This window comes from Carlito syrichta, unplaced genomic scaffold (assembly GCF_000164805.1).
Source record: "Carlito syrichta isolate Samal-C Ts95f unplaced genomic scaffold, Tarsius_syrichta-2.0.1 Scaffold316035, whole genome shotgun sequence".
NCBI lineage: Eukaryota > Metazoa > Chordata > Mammalia > Primates > Tarsiidae > Carlito > Carlito syrichta.
In genome coordinates, this window is record NW_007260131.1 from 105707 (window position 1) to 115819 (window position 10113).

The window sequence follows — 10113 nt, forward strand, 5'->3', positions numbered from 1 at the left end:
AAAGCTCATAACCCCGCAATCCCCCTACTGGGAATATACCCTGAAGAACTCAAATCACTCTATAGAAAAGACAGCTGCACATGTATGTTTATTGCAGCATTGTTCACAATAGCAAGAACCTGGAAGCAACCATGCTGTCCATCAAAAGAGGACTGGATTAAAAAAATGTGGTACATATACATGATGGAATACTACGCAGCCATAAAAAAGAACATAATCATGAATTTCACAGCAACCTCGATGGAACTAGAATCTATAATACTGAGTGACCTCTCACAGAAACAAAGATCCGAGTATCACATGTTCTCACTCATCCAACGTCATAGTATAAGAAAATGATTGACAGTGTTGGGAAACTATGGGGAGGGGAGAGAAGGGAGATGGGATTAATGGTAGTAAATATCTATGTTGGAACAGGGAGACACCTCTTATCTACAAGGGTGCCTGAATGAAGCATATTTGTATACCCAACCCTTAACTGTACCCCACAATATCATAATAAAAAATATTGATAAAAAAATAAAAGAGATTCTTGCTGGACTTCTGTGTTGTACATTATTCCCTATTTTGGGAGGTAGCGCTGAGTTGGACATGTGGGCTCCATTTAAAATGATCTTTTCCTCAGAAGAATAAGTCCCTGAATCTTAGTAAGGACAGATTTATTTTAAAAAAACTGTCCTCAGGAAAAAACATATACTGAAAGAGATGAAGATATAGATATAACATTGGCAGTAAAGCTGAGTAGAAGACATTTGTCTTGGGTTCCTACTACCTCGTTTCTGTGTTACATAGTATACTGCTCATTTGTCTGTTTGTCATAGATTGATTTCCTGACCAATTCTGCCCTGCTGTGCATTTTGCTTAACTTCATTTTTCATGATTCTTTTGCTCTTGGCTTCTATGCAGGTTTGCCAATGGAGGCATGGGCACAGAGCCAGATGCTTAGAAGAAGGAGAAGCCAAAATATTACTTTCCCTCATTCTGACTAAGCAGTTGTCTTTGGCACTAGGTACATCAGCTTCTTGGTTCAAGCACTGACTGATTGGGTCACTATGGTTCCAGTTTTCATCAGGTGGCTTTAGCTTCTGGACTCTAGTGACATTGCTACATCCTTTGTCCTTCCAACTCCAAGTGCCTTCTTACTGTTGCTAATGTCTGGCTTGCCTCATAGTCTTCTATTTGGCTTCTCAGCTTTTTTGAGATTACTTATCTAAACAATTCTTTATATTGAATCCCCTATATTTGAAACACCTAGAATAGTTTCTATTTTGTGACTGGACTCTGACTTACAGACTCTCCCTTCCTTTCACTACTTTTCTTTCCCTAAGTGTGTTCTACCTCTTGATCGTGATTTGCCTGTCAACATCACATCCTCCTGCAGAAAAGATCATTTTAAACGGAGCCCACATGTTTTAAAGCTTTTTTTTTTTTTTTAATGAAGGTGCCTAATGCATTTTATTTTTTAATTTTTTTAGATTGCAAAATACAGTTTATTTAGAAAGTAAATTAGAGATAGAGGGGAGAGAGAGAGAGAGAGAGAGAGAGAGAGAGAGAGAGAGAGAGAGATTTATCTCCCCAAGGTAGGAGAGTGAGCCAATGCTAAGAAACATGGAAGTGGTAGCTCAGAAAGCCACGTGGATATACCAGAGTTTAGCAAAGCAATGGCAATCAGCTGTTTGAAGCTGAATCCTTTTTAAACTTTTCCTTTGATGGGGGAAGATTGTTAAGGTGATTGGGGGTGGTCTCCTCCACGTCATCATGGAGAGCAGGTACGCACAGGTACTGATGTCAGGTGATGAAGAGCAGGCAGACAGGCAGGCCAGTTACATGACTGCTGCCATGTTGATGGAGTCTGTGTCATGAAGAACTGATTAGGTTAACTTGTTTATGAAACAAGTTGGGGAGGCGATTGTAAAACAGTTATCAATAACTACCTCTAAGAAACTTGTTTTGGCCTTGGCTAGCGATTAGAGGGTAAAATGAATTGCTGGAGAAACATGACAGATCTAGGCAATGTTAAAATGACTGCTCATTGAGTATATTAACTCCATGTTATGTCCCTTCATTTCCCCCTCTTGTTACTTGTAAATATTCTTATTTGTACCTGGGAACAGGAATGAAGTTCAGTTTTCTGTAACTGCTTCCTGCTGAATAGGGGTGTAGAGATGTCCCTACATGTCTAGAGCAAGAGGAGGGGATAAGAGAATAAAAGTCCATGGAGTTGCTAAGTGTCTTTAGTATTTGTATACAAAGCACTGTATACAAGTGTATACTATTAGAATTAATATTACTATAACAAAAGGCTGTTATAGCTGCTGTTATGGCATATTGAGACTTTGATGTCTGGTAAAATGTATTTATAGTTACCTCAGTGGGTTTGACACCCACCACAGGCGTCCAGGAAGATTTTACTGTTGTACCATTGAATTCCTTAGTCCATATGTGGCTGTTCCTGCAGTTTGTCTTCAAGTTTCCTTGGGTTTTTGTGATAGGAATTTATAGACAGTTATAAGAGTTTTTTAAAATGTCCCCCCCTGCAGTGTCTCATTACTGCCAATCCCTTTCGTGTAGTATTTTTTTTCTTTTTCTTTTTTATATTTTATTTTAAAGATGTTGGGTGCAATTCAGGATTAGGTATAACAGTGGACATTGTACAGGTAAAGTTTGGGTCTTTCTTTGGTCTTAACTTTGCCTGGTTTGAGATCAGGTACCCTTATTGATGTTGTGTCCCTACCCCCACCCCGGCAGTATCCCGCTACTGCCAGTCCCTTTCTTATAGTATTATGATAAATGTTCAGGGTCTGCTTATAAGTGAATAAGGGGTTTGTTAATAGTAATTTTAACAAGGAAATACAGTTTCTTTGAGAAGAAGTAAAAAAATTGAAAACATTAGTTTGGAGGCATGTAGTTAAGTTGCAGTTTAAATTGTGGAAAGTAATAATGAACAAGAGAATTCAAAACAGATGACATGGACAAGAGAAAATTGTTCCTTTTTTCTTCTCTAATAGGTTTGCTATACCTTCACAATGATTGATATGCTAAAAGATGGAGCTCAGGTAACCTCTACTCTAGAGATGGGAGACTGATAGCTCTCTGCTTTTGATGGGAGGAGTGGGATGGCATTGGCCTTTCACCTCTGACAGGGAAAATATTACCTTAAAGTTTAACAAAAATAACAAGTACTGCTTCAAACAAAAAGTCATTTTGTTTCCATCCTATGTTGGATTAGTAATCCTTATGCCTGGAAGATTTTAACATTATTGACAATTTGGCACTGAAAAGCACTATAGCAGGTTATAAATTGCAGTGGGTGACTGAGATACCATTTTAGGCTCTTACAATGAATGTTGCTTACAAAATAATTTACCTGGTCTGCAAGCAATTCAGGAAGAGGGTGTGGTTCCTGAAACTTTTGTTTCTTATGCTACTCTACAGAGACTGAATTGAGAACCTGAAGAGTTTAAGCATTTTAAGTTTTAAATGCCTAATGTTATAACAGGATTACAGTAGCTATTGCAAAAATACTTATGTAGCCAAAGTATTGCCTGAAAAGTAAACAAACAAACAAAAACCTTTGCTATTTAAAAAAGTAATAAAAAACCTCATTTTTTTGGTAACAAAGATGATGGGGTGGGGGACTAACTAAACTTGATTCTTTTTCCCTACCCTATTGTTTATAGGAGAAAATTCTTTTGGAGAAAACCTTCACATAGTGTTCTATGACATGCTCATACCATTTTTTGACATGCTTGAAACTTCTATTTTTGTCCTATACTTTTCTTCCTTCAAATAACCAGCTATTCTATTATAGGACAAAAAAGTACCATACAAGATCCTTTCCTATACACAACTATTCTCCTTCCTTTATATCCTTTCTTACCAAAAACATACCTTCATACCAACATCTTTCTTTACATCTTTTCTTTGCTTTCTGGTTTCTTTCTTTTACCTTTTTATAGGTAATTTTTTTACATTTATACTTTTAATTACCCCTTAGTATCTTTTGATTAAGATAAGTCTATGATTCCAACATGGATGACCAGGACCAAATATCTGGCACCTATGTTAAGAAAGAAATTAACTTGAGTTCCAGCACCCTAATATTCACCTCGGCTTTGTTGGGGTGATAGTGAGCCAGTGCCAGGCACTTTAGCAGATTTCCAGGTCTCCTTAAGTGACCACCGTTTCTGAGACAGGTGTTCTCTCCTGTCTTCAGAAGAGTGTGTGCCTGCTTTCCAATGGCTTTCTAACCTGCACAATGGACAAGGTCTTGGAGGTTTAGGCCTTTTTGGGGCAGTTATACTTCTAGCGTCCACCCACTACCTGCATACCATACCCATAGCAACGGACACCATCCCCTTAGCAGGGTTGTTCTTACCAGGTCTCTGATGGGCAGTTGGAATTTTGTTGCTAATGGCGATTGCCATTTGGGGTGCCTCTTTGGCCCTCTGGTCCTGCCACCCTACATGTTGGCACCCTGCTGCTTTAACATCTCACCTGAAAAAGAACCTAAAAAGTTCTTCTTTAATTGACTATACATAGGAAACTTTTGACTATGTCTCTGTCTGTAACGGTCTGATGTAAAGCTCTTTAGAATGAACAGACCATGTGGATGTGAAATGATCTGTCCCTATTTATTTCTGACTATGAACAGGCAAATCTGTTAAAACAAAACCAAAACCAAAAAAATCTTTAGCAAGCCTGACATAACAAATGCTGGTTGTACCTAGCACTAATGTTTCAGCACATAGTAAAGTTAGAAGTAAGATTTTACTAGAGCACTTGCAAGTTTGGTCTGGAAAAGCAGATTAAAATGACAATAGGCTTTTTTTTTCTTTTAGTAGTTAATAGAATTAGTTCATTAACAAATGATTCCTTTACTTTTTTTGTTCAAGAGGACTAATAATTTAGATATGATTTGAGAGAGATATATCATAGAAAAAGGAACATGAAGCCGGGCTCGGTGGCTCTGCCTGTAATCCCGCACTTTGGGAGGCTGAGGTGAGTGGATTGCCTGAGCCCGCAGGTTCGAGACCCGCCTGGGCAACTTGGTGAGACCTCATCTCTACAAGAAATCAAAAATTAGCCGGGTGTGGTAGCGCGCACCTGTAGTTCCAGCTACTTGGAAGGCTGAGGTGGAAGGATCACTGGAGCCCAGTAGGTTGAGGCTGCGGTGGTCGGGTGTAACCACTGCACTACAGTCGGGTGACGGGGTGAGATTCTAACTCAAAAAAATAGGAAAAGGAACATGAGCTTCATGTTCCTTTTTGTCCTGGCCACCTTCCTGAGGGGAAGACTGGTTAAGCCAACATATGTGGCAGAGAAGATTGGGGGCATAGGGAGAGAAGGCAGAGCACAGCAATTTGACTTGCTGTAGCTAGTCGAACTGCTGCTGGCAGTTATCAGGCAGTGGGAGCCTGGAGGCTAGGCTTGGGTGTCACAGCTGTAGATGCTGGCTCCACCTCTGGAGGCAAAGAAGGAGGGTGAGAAGGAAGAGCAGAGGGGAAATTGATCAAGGATAGAGTGGCAAAAGCAGGTTATGAGAGAACGGAGAAGTTAAACCTGCTGGGTCAGTGTCCGAGTTGTAAGGAGGAAAGCAGGAAGTAGATAAAGTAATTAAAGGAGGAATTAGAAATATGCCACAGGAAGAACAAGGGGTCTGGTGGCATGCCATTTTGAAAATCTCAGACCTTTGCCCTTGTGGTGGCTATAGAGGTCAAGTTGGAGGAAAGTATTAGAAGCAAGAGAACTGTCTTGGGTCCATCTCCTGGTCACCTGGCCAGTACTGAGGAGACACTTAGGGTAGGTGATACTCTCTAGTGCATTTCAGTGTGGGGAGGCCTTAGCAACCCATCCTGGGTTTCCTGTGAGAAGTAATTCTAGAGGGGGAGAGAGATTGGTCTTAAGTATAGTCTCTAAGAGGGTTGGAAGAGAAAAACAACCATCCATGCCTTCAGCCAGCATCCCAGGCAGAAGGTCAGTGGAATTAGTGTGAGGAAGTGAGAATCGAATTAGGTAAGGCATCCCCTGGATCTCATCATCCCACTGGAAGCAGCCTTCTGACCAGCAGTAAGGCTGTTCCCGTGTACGTTTGGAGATACGGCATCAGGATTTCTCCCAGAGGGCTGGAGCTCCGGCAAAAATCTACTGAACTGAGGAGGTGTCCTCTCAGGTCACGCTCAAATATCTCCTATCATGGAACAGGGTAGCACATAGAGCGAGGGATTGGTCCAGAGCACAGTTCTGAGGAAGATAGCAAAAGAGACTCAGGTAGTGAGAGACTCAAAAAAACTCAAAAAGAACCAGTAGTAGCTAGGCTGCTTTTACACAGGGAGCAGCTAGGCTGCTTTTACAAAGGTAAGACAGTAGCCTCCCTGGGCTCACTTTCTGACCTTCTAGCAGGAGATAGGGTAGCACATGGACTCACCAGTGAAGAAGTGGTTTTATACCAGACAAGGCTGAGGTAACAGGGAGAGGTCCATTCAATGTAGCTCATTGTGGGTGATAAGATTAAGAGCAAGTAGCAGAGAAAAGGATCCAAGCATCTGGTCTCTCTCCATAGAGAAAGAGACTTGGGCTGAGAAAGGGAACAGTGAGAAAGAGAGAGCAAAAGTGTGGCATATATCAATGAGACCTTCCAAAAGTGTTAGGTCAGACTCGACAGGGTGGGGTTGTGCCATCTGGTGCTGAATGAAAAATGCAAAAATTGCACAGAGTTAGATTGGAAAATATAGTTTATTTAGAAAGTAAATTAGAGAGAGAGAAGAGAGAGGAGATAGATAAATAGATAGATAGATAGTTAATAGATAAAGAGAGATTGATTCACCTCCCCTAGGTGGGGGAGGTAGCCAAAACTAAGAAACATGGTGGTGGTAGCTCAGAGAGCCCCATGGTCATACCAAAATTTAGCAAATCAATAGCACCTAATGCATTTTAGATCACATTTATTTCTTAAGAATAACACAGGTAAAAGACATAGAATTTGAATTAAAATCCTAACAGGTGGTTGGACAAGTCATTTATATCTGACTTTTTCTCAGCTGAAAAATGCAAAAATTCCCATAAAGAATTATATTAGCAAATATTTTTGGAAAGTGGCCAAAACAGTGACTTCTTCAGATCAGACAATAAATACTGCAAGGTTTGGAGTTTTTTATTCTTACTTAGCAGCAATATTCACTGTCTTAACACAAATAGGTAGTGATTAATTTTAAAGTAAAATTTGGAAATGGGAGTTATTGATGCATTTCAATTTAATAAATGATAATGTCTCTGGCTTCAGCTTTTGTTCTTTTTGAAATGAGAGCGATTATGGGCCTTTGTCCTAAGACTAATAGATACTTCCTGCTTTGATTTTGGTCTGGGTCATTTGAGAGAAAGGCAGAGGAAGCTCTTTTTATTCAATTTCTAAGACTCTTAAGTAGTCATTGCCAGATCGAAATCCCAGAAGGGACATTTAATTATTTATTTGTATGGAGAAACAGCCCTGTATACATCCATTCCTTAATACCTTAGAGCCCCTAATCCCTGATTCTCTACCTTTAGTCACATCAAAATCATCACATCATGTGAAAAGTTCAGAAGTCCTAGTTAGGGCCTAGGAACTATATTTCCACAAATTATCTGGTACTGCAGATGCAGATGATATGCAGATCACACTTAACTACTCCATACAATAGGATTTGTTTAAGTTCTTATAGAGAATACTTCTCAGAAAGTCAAGCCTATATACATTTGGCAAGTTTACCTTCATTGTTATTTCTTTTATAGTCTGCCTGACTCCCTATTTTTTCAGCAACTTTTTAACCCTCACAATTACAATTTAAAAAATCATTTGTATTTCTATGTAGTGACTATTTGAGGAGCTATGAGGCAATTGCTAAAGGAGCTAGCATTATATTAGGCCTTTTTTATTCTAAATGTTTATAAAATGACCTAGGTTTTAAAAGATTCTTGTTAAACTTCTTTATTGCCCAATGATGTGGGAGGTAGAGCTGAGCTGGACATATGAATTCTCCTTAAAATTAACTTAAAAACTTTGTATTACTCAAATAATGACCTGTTTTATTCAAAGAACACAGGAAAATTAGATTTTTTTGAAAGTCCTGGATGAAGGAATATAACAAGAAAAGTGATGAGATATGTAAATATATAAAAGCAAGAGAAAACTATCATCTGCAGATGATACAATTTAACACTAAAATAGAAGAGAATCAACTAAAGTTCTTAGAATAAATGGGTTGAGTAAGGTGATTAATAAATATATATTTACAAAAAATTTATAGTTATGATTGCTGGACTTGGACTTAAAGGGCTGCACATGATTTTTACAATAATGTTTGCCATAATTGTTGATGCATGGGATATAGTGATAATTATTTATTTATTTTATTCATTTATCTATCCATCTATGAATTTGACACAGGTTAGTGCCAAAACAGATCCTGAGCAAGGATAAGTGATGATGCAATCAGTATACATTCATTTTGCTGTTAAAGGGGTGAGGAAAAAAAATAAGTGAATCAGGTTCAGGTGGGAGACATTTAAAGAAAAGTTGCCACAATAAGCCACAAGTGACACAGTTAATAAGCCACAAGTGACACAGCAAATAGTTCAGCAGATTCAACTACTTATGATCACAGGATGCTTGGGGAGAAACTGCTTTGGAATAATATGTTGGAGGAATCAAAAATAAGAGATTTGTCTGTGGGCTCCTCTCCCATATTCTGTCTCCCATTGGTCAAAGTTGTCTTACTGGAAATTAAATTCTCCAAACTTCCAGGTTATTTCACTTATCTCTGTTGACAGGTACTATAGAAGCTGTATCCCATTTCCTTTGGTGTGGCACTCTAAGGCCAAAGCATTATGATAAGGCAGCGATTACTTTTAAAACTAGAAAGTTTCTATCCCATTTATAATATTTTTTGCCTACTTTAAGATCATAAAGATATTTTCTTATTTTTTTAGGAGCTTAATGTTTTATAATTTACTTTTACATTTACACATTGGATACAATTAACTTTCTTTTCTTTTTTTGTTTTAAAGATATGGGGTACAATTCAAGGTTAGGTATACAAATGTTCATTATGTGTGTACCTTTGTTCATGAGGTGTGCCCACCCTCCCCTGGCAGATTCCCTTTACTGCAAATCCTGCACCCACACTTCCCTGGCAGTTTCCCACTCCTGCCAATCCTTTTCTTATAGTATTATGATAATTGTTCAAGGTCCGCTTATAAGTGAGAAATGTAATACTCAGTTCTTTGTTTCTGTGACAGGTCACTCAGTATTATAGATTCTATGTCCATACAGGTTGCTGTGTGGTTCATAATTTTGTCCTTCTTTATGGCTGTGTAATGTTCCATTGTGTATATGTACCACATTTTTAAAATCCAGTCCTCTTTTGATGGGCAGCACAGTTGGTTCCCTGTTTTTGCTATTGTGAACAATGCTGCAATAAACATACGTGTGCAGGTATTTATTTCATAGAGTGATTTGAGGTCCTCCAGGTATATTGCCAGTAGGGGGATTGTAGGGTCATATGGAAGGTTGATTTTTAGATCTTTTAGGAATCGTCAGACTGTTTTCCACAGAGGTTGTATTAGTTTACACTCCCACCAACACTGTAGAAGTGTTCACTTTTTGTCGCATCCTATCCAACATCTGTTGTTTTTAAAGTTATTGATGATGGTTATCCTGACTGGAGTTAGGTGGTATCTCAGTGTGGTATTAATTTGCATTTCTCTGATGACTAGTGAGGCTGAGCATTTTTTCATGTATCTGTTGGCTGCTCATATGTCTTCTTTTGAGAAGTGTCTATTCATATCTTTTGACCACTTTGTAATGGAGATGTTTGTTTTTCTTTTCAGCACAGTTGCGTTCCTTGTAGATCCTAGATGTTAGACCTTTGTTAGATATACAGTTGGCAAATATTTTATTGTCCTCTTTTCTTTTTTCTTTATTTTAAATATGCAGGACACTATTCAGGGTAAGGTATACAAATGATCATTATGCAGGTATCCTTGTTGATGAGGTGTGTTCCTCCCTCCCCTGGGGCAAATATTTGTTCCCGGTCTGTGGGCTGTCTCCCCACCCTCTCTTTTTTTTTTTTTTTG

At 38.7% G+C, this 10113-nt stretch overlaps 1 pseudogene; it reads left to right on the forward strand.

Annotated features, from left to right (window-relative positions):
* Positions 1-1758: 1758 nt before the first annotated feature.
* The window catches only part of LOC103276315, a 63773-nt pseudogene continuing 55418 nt past the window's right edge, over positions 1759-10113 (forward strand).